This window comes from Mesocricetus auratus, unplaced genomic scaffold (genome assembly GCF_017639785.1).
Source record: "Mesocricetus auratus isolate SY011 unplaced genomic scaffold, BCM_Maur_2.0 Super-Scaffold_100008, whole genome shotgun sequence".
NCBI classification, from domain to species: domain Eukaryota; kingdom Metazoa; phylum Chordata; class Mammalia; order Rodentia; family Cricetidae; genus Mesocricetus; species Mesocricetus auratus.
The window spans coordinates 49,154,799-49,172,881 of record NW_024429192.1 but is presented as its reverse complement, the minus strand read 5'-3'; positions in this window follow the sequence as shown (position 1 = coordinate 49,172,881).

Here is an 18,083-nt window from a genome sequence, read left to right as displayed (position 1 = left end):
TGGAGGCATCTCTGTAAGAGTTTGTCCACACAAGTTTTGGTGCCCGTGGAGGTCAGAAGCATTTGATCACCTTAGAGCTGGTACAGTTGGTTGTAAGTTACTCAGTGTAGGTGTTGGGAACTGAACATGGATCCTCTGCAAGAACAGTATAAGATCTTAATCTCTCCATCTCTCTTAATCACTTCTAATACCAGATCATTTAAAATCTCTTGGTCTATGTTCTACTGATATCTACTCACTTGCCCTATTATATAGTTTTCTTCTGACTGTGGAGTTTATGGAGTTTATGGATGACTTTGGGCATGTAAGAATTAAATATTTGCCTCCTCCTTCAGTTAAAACACACCCAAACTGGTGCCCCGTGTAATTATAGAAAGATCATTTAACCTACCAACCAGAAACTGAGACTAGCCACAAGTTTCACACTTTCACTGCTTCAGTTCAAGGACCTTTTATGCTTCACACAGAATAATTTGAACAAGAAAAAGGAATGAAAGTTTGGAGCTAAGAGAACACTGAAGTAACAAAGGGATAACAACTGCAGAATGAGTACAGTTATGACTTTTAGAGCCAAAACGCAAAAGTCAGAGGAAGGGATGGAGCCTGACTGGTACTAGTGTCTTGGGAACAGGAGAAGAAGGTTCCAGGAGGGTGGAGACTCAGTGGGTGTGGGGACCTATGAAGAAGAGGAGTTGATGGTATTGTGAAAAAGAATAGGAAGCAAAATAAGCTGCTACTAGAACCAGCTAATGCTGTTGCTGCAGCAGAATCATTCTGTTGCTGGTGTGGCAGGAACAGGAAGAGGAAACCAATGAGAAGAGCATAGTCCTTTCCTTTCTCTTCCCTTCTAACCACCGCCCCTCTTAATGTTCTATTAGCAGAGCTCAAGGAGCAGGTGGGAAAACATCAGCATTGTCTGGAGGATCCTAGCCAGGCATTACAGAGAGGAATGCAAGGGAATGGTTCTCAACATGTGGGTGGAGACCCCCTTGGATGTCTAACAGTTCTTTCACAGGTGTTATCTAAGGCCACCAGGAAACACAGATATTTACACTAATGTTCATAACAGTAGAAAAATTACAGCTATGAAGCAGCAATGAAAATAATTTTACGGTTAGGGGTCACCACAACATGAGGAACTGTATTAAAGGGCCACAGTATTAGGAAGACTGAGAACCACTGCAATGGGGCATGTGTTACTGTTCTGGTGCTGTGACGAACACCAGAGAAGAGTATCAAACAGGTAGACAGACTTGGAGCAGGCATCTTCACCTGCTGAGCCACCCTCTGGCCCAAGATTATTAACAGTTATCTATGCACGTATCTGTTCAACTAGGTGACAAAGGACACTTTAAAAGTTCAGTAAATGTCAAGAAACCTTGACTCTAAAGCTTCTTTGCCAGTCTCTGATATGAAAAAAAATGAGAAAAATTTATTTCTTTGCTTGGAAAAACCAAAAGTTACTCAGTCTTATTCATTTTATACAGTATCTTGGTTATTTTTACACAGTAAAGTTTCTTTACTACCTATATGCAATCTTTTTGTTTTCTTTGAAGTAGGAGTGATAGGTCAAGTGACCTTGACTTTGCATCTAATATGTGGTTTGCTCATATTATCATTCTTCCAACATCCCCACCCCCATAATAATTACACCCAGTTGTATAGTGGGTATAAAATCAAATGTTGGGGAGTAAAAAGAATGTCTATCTTTGGGAGTATTAATGTATGTCGAGAAGATGGATAGCAGACAGTGATGTTGTTCTAGGGAAAGTACTAAGCTAGCAAGGAGGAGCAGCCTATCCAAACCAAATGTGGAACTTGAGCTGAGTCTTGAGGGAAGAATGAGAATATAACATAAGAAGAGCAAGTGAAGGAAGGAAACAGAAAAACACTGCAAGCAGCAGAAATATTTGTGTACAAATAAAGGTTAGGATATGAGAAAAAGTCATTTCTTATCAGCACCCAGGAGATAGAAGGCCAAGGCAGATCACAAGGTGATTCTGGATTTTTTCATTGCAAACAGATATTCCTGGTTAGCAGCAATTTGATAACACTCTGATTTCACATAGCTAGAAACCCAAAGGAGACAGTTCTAGCATTGATTAATAAGGCAGGTTTGCCATTCCAGACCTTTCCCTCAGGATTCCTGGTGGATTCCTTGACTCTGGAATTCTCTGGCCTCTCTTTTTACAGCTCCAACTGCCATGTCTTCAATTCAGTGACTGAAAGAAACCAAAGGGAGCAGACTTTTGCCTTGTATATGTGATGCTTGTTTCTAATTGTTCACTTGACACAGCCTAGAGTCACCTGGAAAGTAAAGTTAGGGTCTGTCCTGATCAGATTGGCCTATGAATGTGTCGGTAGGGGAATGTTGATGGCCTAAGTGAACACAGGACCTTATGGCAGCATCCGCTTTTGGGAACCTGGCTTAGATAAGGGTAGTGAAGCCGCCTGAACACTAAGCTTGTGTGCATTCATGGCTCTCTGCTCCCAGCAGTGGATATGATGTGAAGAGTAGCTTCAGGTTCCTGTCGTCTTGCCTTCTTGGTTTTTTGTTTGTTTGAGACTCTGTGTGTGTGTGTGTGTGTGTGTGTGTGTGTGTGTGTACTATATATTGTTCCAAATAAATTTTTTCATATAATATATTCTGATCATGGTTTCTCCTTCCCCCAATTCCTCCCAGATCTTCCCCACCTCCCCATATACCAAACTCCATGCCGCCCCTTTTTCTCTGTCTTTAGAAAACAAACAAGAAAAAAAGAAAAGAAAAGGCATAAGAAATTGTCAGCCTTTTCCCTTCTCTGGGGAACCATATATATCTCTCCTAGGGTCCTCCTTGTTTCCTAGGTCCTCTGGTATTGTGAACTGTAGATTGGTGGGATAAGGGGTTCCGGTGTGGGGCAGGAGAGGAGGGGAGAGAGAGGGAACTGGGATTGATGTGTAAAACAATCTTGTCTCTAATTTAAATTAAAACTTTTTTAAATTATTAAAAAAACGATTGGACTATAGACAAGTCTGTAGGGTATTAATTCTTGATGGAGAAAGACCCAACCCATTGTGAATGCTCTTACCCCTATGCTGGTGATCCTGGGTGCTATAAGACAATAGGCTGAAAAAACCCATTAAATAGCATTCCTCTATCAGTTCCTGCCATGTTTGAGTTCCTGGCCTGATTTCCTTCAGTGATGAATAGTGATGTGGAAACATAAGCCAAATAAACTCTTCCCTCCCCAAATTGTTTTTGATCATATTTAATCGCAGCAATAGCAACCCTAACTGAGACACATTATACGCTGTAATAATTCCACTAGAGAAAGACAGTCAGCAATACTGGGTTAAACCAGTTAAGAGTATGAGTCCTTTGATTTTGGTCAGCAACCGTAAGTTAGTCTCATACCTCAAAGTCTCTTGGTACTGAAGCTCAGGGGTAAAACATTTTTAAATGTACATCCATAAAAACCACACAATTACATCAATGTTAAATGAAGTTTGGAATAACCGTACAGCATTTGTTTTGACAAAACGTAGAAGTTACTTCAAATATGCTATGACAATAAATTTCGACTTATACCTTCAGTTATGTTTTTTAAGTTTGTATAAACATTAATTATTCTGGTTAATACATGTTGACCATGGTCAGGGGCATGGAAATCCCAGATGTGTTACTCTTAGAGGGGTAGAGGGCTGAAAAATATCTAAGCAGAACAAAATGGAGTCAGGCCAAGATGGATTTGCTTTAGTCACACTTCAATATTCAATATAGCAATGACGATGGATTCAAGAGAGGTTGAGGGGCACAGTAGGAGTTAAGGGGGAGGGAGAGATAGAAGTGATATACAGTATTCATATGTGGAATTCTTGAAAAAGAATAAATATTTAAAGAGCACGAGTGCCGTAGACTTGACTTCCAAAGTACTAGATCAATAGCTAATGAAAGCAACAATAAATGTGGAGGAAGGAAACCTCAGCAGCTTTTGGTCATGTTAGACATACAGAGTTAACTGTAGTCAACAAGATGCCTCATCCGGTAGTGGTGCTTGATTCAAGGCCTAAAGACCTGAGTTCTGTTCAACAAGTTGTCCTCAGACCTTCACACATATGATGCAACACACACTCACACACAAACACACACAGACAAGTAATTAAATAACTAATAATAAATAACTATAAGAAGAAAGGAAATGTGAAGGTAAATTACAAAAGCTCAAACATGTTGGTGTTGAAAGAATTTGCCTCTGTGAAGTGCGAGAGGGTAAAGGATGGAATTGCCAGTATTTCCCATCAGTCTTTGGCTTCTTCAAGTTTATGTTTAACACGGACTTAAAATGAACTTAAAACGTATACGTAGAAACTAACAGATAGTATGCTAACTTGCACAATTCTTTCCATGATGTGCTTTCAGATGCTCTGGAAGCCCTTGAGATATTTGTTCCCAGAGGAAGGGAACACTACCATGGCATGGTGCTCTTTTGCAAAAGACTGTCAGTAGTTGTTGCTTAAAGAGAGAGAGGGTAGAGAAGAAAGAGACTGAGGAAACAGTGTTTGCGGTAGAAAGTTCTGATGACCACTGTCAACACCATGACATCATCTCTGGTCCTGAGGATCACTTCCAATACAGCTTCCTCACCCTAGCACAGTGGAGAGTGACAAACACAGAAAATCTACCCTGAGCTTCTGTATTTGGGCCCTCAATGTGAGATGTTGAGGAGGAGGATAGTTACAATAAGGATAAGAAGGAAAGCCTTGGCCTCACTTAGTCTCTCCTTTCTGCTCTTGATTGCAGGAGGATAAAGTTTAATTACGGCATCATGTCTATAATTTGAAGTACCAAGCTTGTGCTGGGTGTATAAAGTGTTCCTCTGAGGAAGACTTCCTGTTCCAAGCTAGACCTTCATTATTTAGTCCTCTAACACTGACGCCAGGAACTTCAGAAAGCATTAGATGAAGAGCACACAAATAAAAGTACGCCAATTCTCTCCAGCAAAAGAAAGCAGTCGGTAAATATCAGAACTAAATGTGCTGGAATACAATTCCTTTTAATACAAAGTGTTATATTCCTTTCTGCCCCTAGTTCTTAGCAGAGTGCCCAAATGTAGGTAGTACATAGTTATTGTGGCAAAGAATTAAACTGCAATGAACATTGGAATTTATTCAATGTGTTTCCCAGATATTCTAAACCATGTTCATCCTTTCTTTTTATTTATCATGCTTGTGAGTCCAGGGACAAATATTTAAACCCTCTCTCACAAAACAAGATAATGAAAGAGAAGAAAGAAGGAGCCAGGAGGGATGATAAGAGAGAAAGGAAAATGAAGGGAAAAAGAAAAGGAACAAATACAATAGGATGGAAAGTTTAAGTAGCTAACTGCACTGGGGAAGAATATGAGTAGATAATAGACCAAGAGTGATTAAAATTGCTTCTTAGCATCTCTCAGCTTATGAGTTGAGACATGCTGTTTCGTTCTCTATATACCTCCTCAATATATTCAATTTCCCCTCTATTTGTGTTCATTTAAAAATATTCCTCACTATGATATGTTGCCCAAACAATTTAAACACAAATTCATTTTTTAAAATCCAAACATTTCCACCATCCTTTATTTGTTTACTTTTTTATATTCTTAAAGGTTTTGATATCACAGAGATTGGTTTAGATGCTATAGAATATAGACTTTATGGATTGTTCAAGCCTAATTGTCTAGACCAGAATGCTATCTTCAACACAAGTTAAATTCAGTCAGTGGCAGGATACCACAAACAAAACAGTATTAAGATTTAGAAGGTTAACACACAGTATATTTGAGGTACTAATACTGTGTTAGCATGCTAATGTTATGTTTTAGCCATGTTACCTAGAAATCTGCTCTAGAGTTGAGCTTGCTACATTATCTAAGGTATCCACTTAGAACTTAATTCAGCTTTAACCAGCATCATTTGGAACAGTGAATTGTACAAATTCAATCCCTTTCATTCTCGGAATAGTTGTCCAATTTATAGCCTGGAACTTGAGGATACCTTGTCTTTCTGTGCTCCAGGTATGATTCCAGCCTCCGCTGACAATTCCACCTTGACTTACATGTCCTCCTGAGTTGCACACGGCGAATCTTCCATGCATTGTTTCCTTATTTAAGTCTTCCTCATGGTTCATCCTCTCTCTATTCACACACAGGTTACCCCTTCACATCCACTCACCTTTCTCTTTTGTGTTCTGAGGCTAATCCAGCTCATCCTGGAAGTCGCTTGAAACCAAGATTTTCATCAGCCTTCGTGAGAAAGTTCAATGGGTGAAGGAACAACTCACAAGTAATTGGAAAGTAGAAAAACCATCATCATAGAAGTTAGAGTTCTTTGGGTCTTGAGACTGCTCTTGATAATAACCATATCCCTCTCACACACACACACACCCTGCCCCGCATCCCATGCCTGTCTCTTTTCCAGTTTTAATGAGGTACAATGAGCAAAAAAACTATGTTATGCATTTCAGGTGTACAGCATGGGTGCTTGATACATCATTTTATGTCACCATAACCAAAATACCATAAAGAACAACTTTATCTCTTTTGGCTTATGGATCCAGAGATGTTAGTTGCTTGGCCCTATGTAGTGGACAGAGTATCATGGTGGGGAGTGCTATGGCTTGGATCAGAGAGGAAGCAGAGAAAAGGGGGATACAGGAAGGTGCTCCTGGACACAACGGTGGTCCAGCCAACGGGAATGACAGGACAAAAGACAAAGAAGGTAACAGCAAGACAACATGGCTGTTCAAGCTGCATTTAATGAGAATTCTGTACAGGCTTAAATAGGGAAATGTGGCATTGGCCATGGGGCAGAGGAGATGCTGAGAAGTGAGGCAGGGGGCTGTTAGAAACAGGGAGCCTTTGATATGCGATGGGCAGGAGATCTCACCAGGGAGTGCAGGTGTTAAGGAAGCTTTGGTAAGCCATGGGTAATCTCTATGGTGCCAGGCCATCTGCAGGAAGGTGCCTTTGTTTTGGAAAGTGTCTTGGGGCTAGAAAATACAGATTTACAGTGACCTGGTCCTCAACAGGAAGGAACCAGACAGAGTTACAGTTCTAAGGATACATCACTGATGGCCTCCTTCCCCTAAGTCCTGTCTCCCATCAGTTCTCAAAAATGTCATCATATTGCATCTCCAAAGACTAATCCATTGAGTAGGCCATTGTGTCTGTCTAATTGTCTCTGGCCACAGCATCACAGTCACCTTCACTGTGTATTTCATTAAGCCCTTTAGGTATGTTTTAATCCAATCAGGTTAGCATTCAGAATTAGCCATCACAAAAGTCTGTTTTCAGATGTATGGTTTGCAATTATTTTCACCCACTTCACTGATTATATTTTGCATCTTTTTTTTTTCTCAGTGCAGAAACTTTTAGTTTTTAGGACTGTGCTGGCTAGTTTTATGTCAACAAGCTAAAGTCATCTGAGAAAATGGAACCTTAGGTAAGAAAATGTCTCAGTAAGATCAGACTGTAGGCAAGCCTATAGAGCATTTTCTTAATTAGTGATTGATGAAGGAGAACCCAGCCCATTGTGGGTGGTGCCATCCCTGGTCTTTGGTTCTATAAGAAGCTGAGCAAGCCATGAGGAGCAAGTTAGTAGGCAGCACTCCTCCATGGCCTCTGTGTCAGCTCCTGCCACCAGGCTCCTGCACTTCTGGAGTTCAATGATGGACTATGATGTAGAAGTATAAACTGAGTAAACTGTTTCCTCCCCAAGGTCATGGTGTTTCATCACAGCAATAGTGATCCTAACTAGGGCAAGGGCCTTACTGATGCATTTTTTTTTGCCTGAGTTTCTGTTGTAGTAGACAAAAATACAAAATAAAACCACCATCACCAAAATCAAAGTTTAGAAGCTTCCTCCTGGGTTTCTTCTAGGAGTTTTGTGGTATCAGTACTTATGCTTTAAGCCTTTGAACTGATTTTAATTTTTATGAATGTTTAATACAAGGATCCAATTTCATTATTTTGCATGTGGATATCTAGTTTTCCCAACACCACTTGCTGAAGAAATTATCTGTTCTCTACTGGGTATTCTTGGAGCTTGTGTCAAATATTAATTGATCATAAAATGGTAGTGTTATTTGTGTGATCTCAATTCTGCTCCATTTGTCGACTGTACACACACCATGCTGTTTTAATTATTATAGCTTTGTAATGTGGTTTTAGATTGTAGATTAATGAGCCTCTATTTGTGTTATCTTTCTCAAGATTTCCATGGCTACAGGGAACTTTTATAAATACTGGGATTTTTTTTTCTATACTGTGTAAAATGCTACTGGAATTTCCTTGAAATATTGCAAAATTTACAGTTTACTTTGGATACATTGGATATTTTAACAATATTAACTTGTGTAATTCCTGAGCATAAAACAACTTCCCATTGATTTGTGTCTCATTTGTTTTCTTCCATCAATATTATACTTTCCAATAAATGAATCCGATTAAAAAAGAACTAGATTAAATTTATTATAAAACATTTTATTTTTGTTCACACTACTATAACTGGGATTTTCTCTATTCCATTGTTAGGCAGTTATTGTTAGTACATAGGCATGTGCCTGATTGTATATGTTGATTATTTTAGTCTACAAGTTTACTGAATTTATTAATACCTACAGTGTTTGGGTGGGGTTTCAAGAACATTCTGCATGCATTTCATGTTTACTAAGAATACTGGTCTGCAATTTTGGTTGCAATGTCTTCGTTTACCTTTTACTAGAAGCCTAGCAAAAGAATTGTGAAATAGTTCCTTTTCTTCAAGTTTTTGAAAGGCTTGGATATGAATAAGAATTAGTTCTTCAGATGTTTGTGAGAACTCGCCAATGAAGTATTGTGATACTAGACTCTCTTTTCAGAGATTTTTCTTATTACTACTATTATTATTATCACTATTATTGTTTATGCCATCTAGTTACTCACTAATGTTTGGTGTCTATTCAGATTTTCTGTTTCAGATTTATTTTTGGTGAGTTGTCCATTTCTAGAAATGTAACCCTTTCTTATAGATGACAGTTCCTGGTGTTTATTTGTTGACAGTAGTATCTTATTTTTATCAATTGCATTAACTTCTCTTTAGTTTGTAATTTTATTTTAAACAACCATATTTTTCATTCATGTAAGTTTTTCAGTTCCCTTCCTTCCAAAGTGCAAATCTGTTTTGTTCATTTTTCTGATTTTCCTAGTGCCTATTTTCTATTTCATTTGCTCCTCCTTAGTCATCATTATTTTCTCTATTCTGCTACCTCCAGCTGCAGTTTTTTTTCCTTTTCCTAGCTTCTGAGTTGTTCAGCTTGTGTATTTATTTGAAGTCATTCATGTCTCTTTATGTGCACAATTATCCCATCTAGGATACTTTATTCAGTGTCCTGTGTTGTTATGTTGCACTTCCATTTTCATTTGTCTAGTGATTTTTTTAACCTCTCCTTTGGGTTTTAATTTGACTCACTGGTGGTTTGGAAGTATGTACTGTTTAATTTCCACATTTGCAAAACTTCCAATTTATTTCCTGTCACTACCTTTTAGTTTCACATCTTTGAGATCAGAATAGGACATTTGATTTAATTTCAATCTTACTGAATTTAAAAATTGTTTTGTGATCTAACATATTACCTATCCTGAAGAATGCTCTGCATGTGCTTGACAATATTTTATTTTCTGTTGAAGTTAGATGGAATGTTCTACATTATACCTGTACGGTTCATTTGACTCACGATATGGTTCAAGTTCATTATTTAACACTTGAATTTTTGTATGGATGGTCTGTCCACTGTTGAGGGGTTATCAAATCCTGCCTTTATTGTTGGAGTTTATTCCTATATTTAATTAGAGTTTATTTCTTCTATTTTAATAGTATTTACTTGTTTAACTATTGCATATTTCAAGTAACTATAGCTGGAAATATAAGTATCTCCAACTAGTCTATCATCTTAATGACTTGAACACTTTTTATTGTATAATGGCAGCTTTGTATATTTTATCATCTTTAAATTTAAGTTTAACTTAGCTGATATATGTGCAAGATTGCTGTTCTCCTTTGGTTATCATTTGGTAGAATATTTCTATTTATCTCTTCATTTTTATCCTGTGTTCCCTTAAAGCTATATGGGTCTTATTAGTTGCTCTGTCTCTCTCTTTTTGTTGTTGTTGTTGTTTTTTGGTTTTTGGTTTTACAAGACAGGGTTTCTCTGTATTGTTTTGGAGGCTATCGGTCAAGCCCGGCCTCAAACTCACAGAGATCCGCCTGCCTCTGCCTCCCGAGTGCTGGGATTAAAGGCGTGCGCCACCACCACCCAGCAGTTGCTCTGTCTCTTACCGAACATTTTAAAGTATTTCATTTGATACTAATTATTGAAAGGTAAGAACATATTTGTGGCATTTAAATTTGTATTTTCTCTCTTATACAGAATGTGTTCCTTTCTCTCTTACTGTCTTCCTTTGTGACTGGTGACTTTTCAATACAAGAGACCTTGATACCTTTTCATTAATCAATTATGTCTCCAATACTGTTCTTTTGCTTTCTTCACAATTAACCATGAACCTTAAATAAACTATTTGTAGAAATAGCATTACATCACAAACACTTTCTTCACAATTACCATGAACTTTACATAAACTATTTGTAGAAATAGCATTACATCACAAACTGAAAAGAACTTAACATCAATTACATACAGAATTTAAAAGTTGTTTTGTGGCCTAAAATATTATCCATACTTTGATTTCTTCTTTCTTACATTTTAGATTATTGATATTCCAATTAATAGTGGTAGCCTTGCTCATCTGTTAACTACTTTTGTAGGTTTATGCATTTTAGTTACTCCTGGGTGTTTTGCCTTTATGATATTGTTTAAAATGATCTACATATCATCATTAATTTAGGTGTGAGAGAATTCTGTCTCTAAGTATAGCTAGCTCTTCATATCTACATTTGATATTTGCAGATTCAACCAATAACAGAACATATTCCAAAAAGGTATGTTAATGCCAAGGAATTTTTGCCATTTTTATCTAAATAACAGTGTACAACTATTTGCATAATATTTATATTATACTAGACAGTATATGAAATCTAGAGATGATTTAAATGATATAGAAGAATGCATAAATATGTCATTTTTGTATAATGGACTCAACAAATGTCCTTGGATTTTTGTTTTTCAGGGGTGCTAGAAAATTCCCATAAACACCAAGAGACAGCTAAATATATTTACCTTTACCAGTAAATTTTATACATTTATGTTTAAACAGTCTCCATTTGTTTCACCTTGAATAACTCCTTTTAACAATCTTACAGTGGGAGTAAAACCTGAACTCCCTCAAAATTTCATTGTCTGAGAACATCTTTGTTTCCCTTTCATTTGGAATGATACTGTTAAGTATAATGGTCTCATTTAGTAACTTTTTCCATGAATATTTTGGTCATATCATCCTTGTCTGTCTTAGGATTCCTCTTGCTAGATGATTATGACCAAAAGAAAGTTGGAGAGCAAAGGGTTTATTTGGATTATATGTCCACATCAGAAAATCAAAAAGGGCAGAGACCTGGAGGCAGGAGCTGATGCAGAGGCCATGGAGGAGTGCTGAATATTGGCTGGCACACCATAGCTTATGCAGCATGGTTGTTTATAGAACCCAAGACCTCCAACCAGCCTGGGAGTGCCACCACCCACAATGAGCTGGGCTCTTCCACATTCATCACTGGTTAGGAAAATGTTAGGCTGAGCAGTGGTGGCACACACCTCTAGTCCCAGCACTCTGGAGGTGGAAGCAGGGCGATCCCTGAGTTCAAGGTCAATCTGGTATACAGAGCAAGTTCCAGGACAGACAGCCAGGGCTACAGAGAAAGAAAAAAGGGAGTGGGCATTTCCTTAATTGAGGGTTCATCCTCTCAGATGACTATAGGTTGTGTCAAGTTGACATAGAAATAGACAACATATCATCTCTCCTGGACTCTTATTGAGCTGAGAGATGCCTGCGAAGGAAATCAAGTTTTCTTCTTGGGTGTGACTGTGAAGGGGTTTTTAGAAGAGTTGAGCATTTTGATTAGATTCTGAATAAAGAAAGTCATCTTGAGTGATGTTGACAGACATCCTTGTATACGCAAGGGCCTAGGAAACTGAAACAAAGGGGAAGACAAGGTTCTTTCCCCTTAGCTGCACTATCCATCCTTCTCCTGTGCTTGAATCTGAACCCCCAGCACCAGGCTTGAGTGATGACACTGGCTCCCCTCTGTCTCAAAATATCTGTCTATTCCATTGTCTCTATTTCTTGTGAGAATTTTGAATAATGCAGTTCACTTCTGGTATTATTTATGTTTGTCCATCAGTTTATGTCTGGTGATTCCCTAAAGAATGAACCTTTAGGAGATTCTGCCTGTTTTGCTTCCACAGCCATGGTGCTCACTACCCAATAGATACTTAAGAAACATCTAGTAACAAGTGATTGGCTGGCAGAAGTATATTTACAAATGAATACGGAGTATGTTGTGTGAACCAGTGTGTTACTTTGGGAGTTACTTAAAGGAGTATGTGTAGGAAAACACCTCTAGGAGCGTGGATGACTCAAAGACAGCAGCATCACCAAAAAGTCCACAGCTCATAATCAGCATCCTTGAAGTTTGCTACAGGGCTCATAGGCAGTTCCACACACTGGGAAGTCTCCCACAGGCAGACTGGCCATATGGAAAGTCTCCTCTTCTTAGCAACCATTTAAGCTTCTCTAACCTGGGTGGCATTGGCAAAGGGTCTTGTGTATCGTGCTGCAGCTTTTCCAGACTTTGGACATTTGTTTACTTCCCAAGTCTCCTGCAACTCTCTCCTCCCTACTGGAGGGAGTGTCTCAGTTGGAGGAAATTGATACAGAAGAGTCTACAAGCTGTCTTCATCAGGCTGCGTCACTTCCAACAATTTATTGTCAGTGAGAGAGTTGGGCACAAATATAAGTAAAGCCAGTAAAGGTTTCTTATCTTTTTTTAATTAAAAAATAAAATGTTGATATTCTTTTGAGAGAGTAGGAAGAGAAGAGTGAGACCAAAGCAAGCAGAAAGCAATGATCAGAAAGCAAGAACATCTTAAAGGCCTGAGGGGAGAGAGTATTGACATGGTTATTGCTTTATATATATTGAGAATGAAAACAAGTGATGAGGTCATGAAGAGGAAGTGGTAATTCTCCCCAGGTTGTGGTAGAGCTCAGTGCTCACTGGAAACCTGACTATAGTTTTTTGGTTTTGTTTTTTTCCCCTACTGTTGGCAGAGCTAAGCAGATTGCACCTATTTATCTACTTCCTGTTCTGACTACCAATTTGCTTCTTACATTCTAGAGACTGCCATGCCATAAAAGCACCTGATTAAATGAGCAATGAACAAAATGAGGTAATGATACAGCATTCAAATGAGTCACTAAGAACTCAGCCAAGTCATAGTCTAAACCTTAGGAAGGTAATTTGCAACAACCTGGATTTATGAGGGGCAGGGAGGAGTAGGAAGTACAGTGTAATCAGCATCTGATATGATTATGTTAGCTAAGATAAGAAAATTCCACTGAGGGTGTCAAGAATTTTATACTGCCTGGTATGATGTCAACCCACTGTGTCCATTCCAATCAGCCACTTCTGAAGAGCCATAAAAACATGGAGTAGAAACAACCTCCTCAGATATTCTGGTCCAGCTCTTTTATTTTTGTAAATTAGGGAATTAAAATCTAAAGAAATTAAGAATGTGTTTATTTCACATTTGTCTTGTATGCTTTTATATCATTGTCCAAATCATCAAATCATCAAAAACTATTGAAATATTGTCTGAGATTTCAAATATATTTTATATAAATATATTTATATTAGATAGAGAAGCATTCCCTATGCATGTGTCTCTGTGTGTGTCTGTGTACATGTATGTGAGTGTGTCTGTGTGTATATATTGTGTGCTTGTGTCTGAGTGTATATGTGTCTGTATGTATTTATGTGTTTGTATGTGTCTATGTCTCTGTGTGTGTGTGTGAGTGTGTGTCTGTAGAGAAGGAAGCATGTTAAATAAATACAGTCTTCCTGACTCTGAGGGAATCTTTAATGCCTTAACCTTCATTTTTTGGAAGGATAACTGGGAAAAAAGGAATTTCCCTGTTGAAATAAGGATATGTGAAGGTCACAGTGAAATAAAGTCACAGACTAAAATCTCCAGGGAAATTAAGTTTATGTCTTCAGAGAACTTCTAAGAAACAGCTAAGACCTCTAAAAAAAATTACATGTTGGAGTTCTCCCTCTCAGGTTGGAACAACAGGCCTTCAAATACTGGACAAAGAGCCACTTCTCTTTTTTATTTAAATTAGAAACAAACTTATTTTACATATCAATCCCAGGTCCCTCTCCCTCCCACCCTCCCATGCTCTCCATTGACCTCCCCAATTACAGCCCCCTTCTGCTCCCCAGGGAGGGTATCCAAGAGAGATCATCAAAATCTGTCACATCATTTGGGACAGGACCTAGGCCCTCACAAGTGTGAAAGACTCACTTCTTTTTTTCATTTTCATTTTCAAAATACATCCTGAGGAGAAATGTTAACTCTTGCTAAGTTGGAAAGTCCAAGAAATTCTGTCTAAAGTTTGTAGAACACTCACAGATTTTGTCCTGAATTTCAATGGGATTTGGGGAGTTGATTAAAAGACAAACGATAATATGGAATCAGGTTTTGTTGTCTGTCCCGGTAGTGTTCTTTCCCCAGAATCCAGGGAACCCTTGCCATTTGGACAGTCACAGTTGGTAAGGTATGCATCTGCTGGAGACACTTTATAGGGAACTGTCAACAGCTGAACAAGCTATTTGTTGGTTGGGAACCCCACAAAAATCATACTTGAAAGTAAATTTCACGTGAAAAAAAGTATCCCTGGAGACACTTACCAAAAACATGCATGGATAGATGGACTGGGAAGTGATTTTAAGAAGTAGAAACTTGATCAGTTCTAGGACAGCCATGACACAGAAAGAGCTAAGGTTTGCCTTTGTGTCCCCCAGAGCTGCTGTGTTACCTCCTCATTCATTCCTGATAATCTAGAGGAACAACTGTCTGAAGTGGACATGTGTACTTAGCATGTCAGATACAGCCTTAGAGATCATGAGGGACAGAAATGACTGTCGTACTCAAACAGCTTATTCTATAACTGGGTATAAAAAGACAAGATAGCAAGAAGAGAATGTGATTAAGCATCACGTGGATGCTACAAAAATAAAGACAGTTACCTTTCAAAGTTGAGGGAATTTAGAAGAGGTGAGTGTTTCTAGGAAGAGCTGTGAGAGTTAGGTCTGGGCTGAGAAATCGATGACATCCATGCTCTCATTGTTCCTCACTATGTAAGCATCGTCTTTGCCTTCAGAGAGACCAGATCCAAGCTACACAAGTCAGAGTCTCTCCCATATGCATCTGCCTGTGAGCATATGATTAGTTTCCAGTCAATGAGATACAAGCACAAGTTTGCATGCTAAGCACAGGGCTACGTGAAGGGACACAAATGAGAGGCATCAGTGTCACCCTGCACCTTTCCATTCTGCAGCTGCTGCGTGATGGCTGAACTGGAGCAGAGCTTCAGAAAGAGCAGACCAAATTTCTGGCTATCTTAATTGAAATTTCTTACAAAAAAAACCCTAGAAAATCTAACAAAATTATCTCTAATACCATTGTTCAAAGACAAAGTAAATTTATCACTGGTAAAAATCTGACTTAGAGAGAGCTGTAATGAGGAATTTTCATTTATATATTCAGGTAAAATCACTCCTCCAAGTTCTTTTAGTAACTACCTCAGTGTCATCTTTGTGGAGCTGGCTAGAGAAACGGTCACCTTCTTGGGAGGGGAAATTGGTTCCATTTAGGCCAGTGGGCAAAGTGTGTGAACCATTGCCAGTAAACAGTAAACACTGAAGGGGGAGAAAAACAAAACTGGACACACCCTGTAGCTCTCCAAATCCCATGCTGCAATTCCATTTCAGGCAAGCAGTGGAAAACAAGGAGACTCTGAGCATAAGGGCTGTAGAAGGGCCAGACAAGCACTTCATAGATGTCTGCTCAAGCAGAAGAGAGAATTGACTTAGTGTCCAGTAGATAAAAGTGAGCTAGCTAACTTTGCATGTGCTCCACGAACCCCTCATGAAATCCAGCAGAACAGTGAGCTGTGCGCACAGTGGGGGCAAACCCTGGATAGTCACACTGGAAACAACAAAGATAAAATGGAAAACTAAGGCATGTACACAGTACGGCAACCCCTGAACACAGTTAAACTCAAAACAACAAACATAAAATGAAAAGCAGAGACATGGCTACCAAACACCAAGGCAGAATCACTTGAAATCCTATTATAAAACTTACAAAAAAAAAAAACCTTAGGAAAATAAGCTCAGATCCCAGAGTTGCTAGAATTCTTGACATAAATAAACTCACATTTCAATTCTAAGAATAAATGAAACTTTGAAGTAACAAAGTTTGGCTCCTTCTCTGGGGGACAAAAAAAGGCAATCTTGGAGTTAGTAAACAAAGTACTTAAAAAGCTCTCATTCTCTCTCTCTCTCTCTCTCTCTCTCTCTCTCTCTCTCTCACACACACACACACACACACACAGAGTGTACATCTGTATTAAAATAAGGTATTGAAAATGTGATGATGACAGTGACTTTGTCAATATTTAGGGGACAGATCCAGGAGTCAGCTCCACAGTGTCATCTTCAGCAGCCTGAACAGACCCCTAGACTTTTAGGGACCTTAACTCAAGCCAAACTGGCAGTCATGGCTTCACTACAGAAAAGAATTTCAAAACTGAACAGTTTATGAAGTAGAGTTGGTATATAAGTATAGGTTTCTCAACCAAAGATGAATATGAACTCACTGCAAGTTTTTGTAGACATGTTTGAGTGTTTACAGAAGTCACTTGTATAATGTTGGTAGGGAATGAAGTTGCTATCTTTAAGGGATTGGGAAGAAACCTGAATGAGTTTCCTGAGGAATGTCTGTCAGGATTACTATTAAAAAGGTAAAGCCCTCATACACAGAAATAAGGGAGGCAAGATGTCTTCATTGTAAAGTCAAGAGTTTTGTGTGAAATCTCAGGAGATAACTGAGGAAGGAATGAAACCCTACCCAATACCATATACATTCAGGCCCTAAGCCTTGTTCATTGTTACTTTAATATATAATATCTATATATGAGAGGACTGTAATTTCAGCAGCTTTCACAGCCTTCACAAAGAAAATGCTTTTCATTGTGCTGAGACTTTTGCTTTTGATTGGTCCAAGCTTTAACCAGACTCCAGGATGAAGGACTCATTTCTCTTTCCATGTCCCCACAATTTCCCTGCCTTTTCATGCTGCCTCAGCTTGATAAATAGGGAATCTCAATACAGAAGTACAATGCATACAAAAGACACATGGTGCTTATTGTACTATAAAACGGCTCAGCTGTGCTTGGAGGCAATCTTGCAGTTCTCAAAAAGTGGAACATGGGATTTATCACCTAATAATTCCACTCCTACACATACACTCAAGAGAGAAATACTTGTCCATATAAAAACTTGGTAGAACATCAATTGTAATACCTAAAATAAGACACCAATGATGCAGATGTTCATTAACAGATGGGTGGCTGAAGAATACACAGTATGTTCTTATATTCAATAATAAAGAAATAAAATATTTGAAACATACGTAGATGAACCTTGGAAATATTATTGTACGTCAAAGAAGTTGCTCACAATATTATAATATTTAATTCTGCTTATATATTAAGAACACACAAAGATAATGACAAAGCAAAGATTAGTGGCCATAGGATCCTGGGGATAGGGAAGGGTCTTAGGGAGTGACTGCTAAGGATAATAGAATTTCTCTAGTGCCAATGAAAATGACACAAATTGGCTGTTGTGATGGTTGTGAAGCTATGAAATCACTAAAAGAAATTCTGAATTGAATGCTTAAAAGAGTGAAATATTTGGTGTACGACTTCTGTCAATACATTTCTTTCTTTAAAAAGTCTCAAATGGCAATTCTGATATTATCAGTAGAGTATCAAATGGAAGCTTGACTGGTC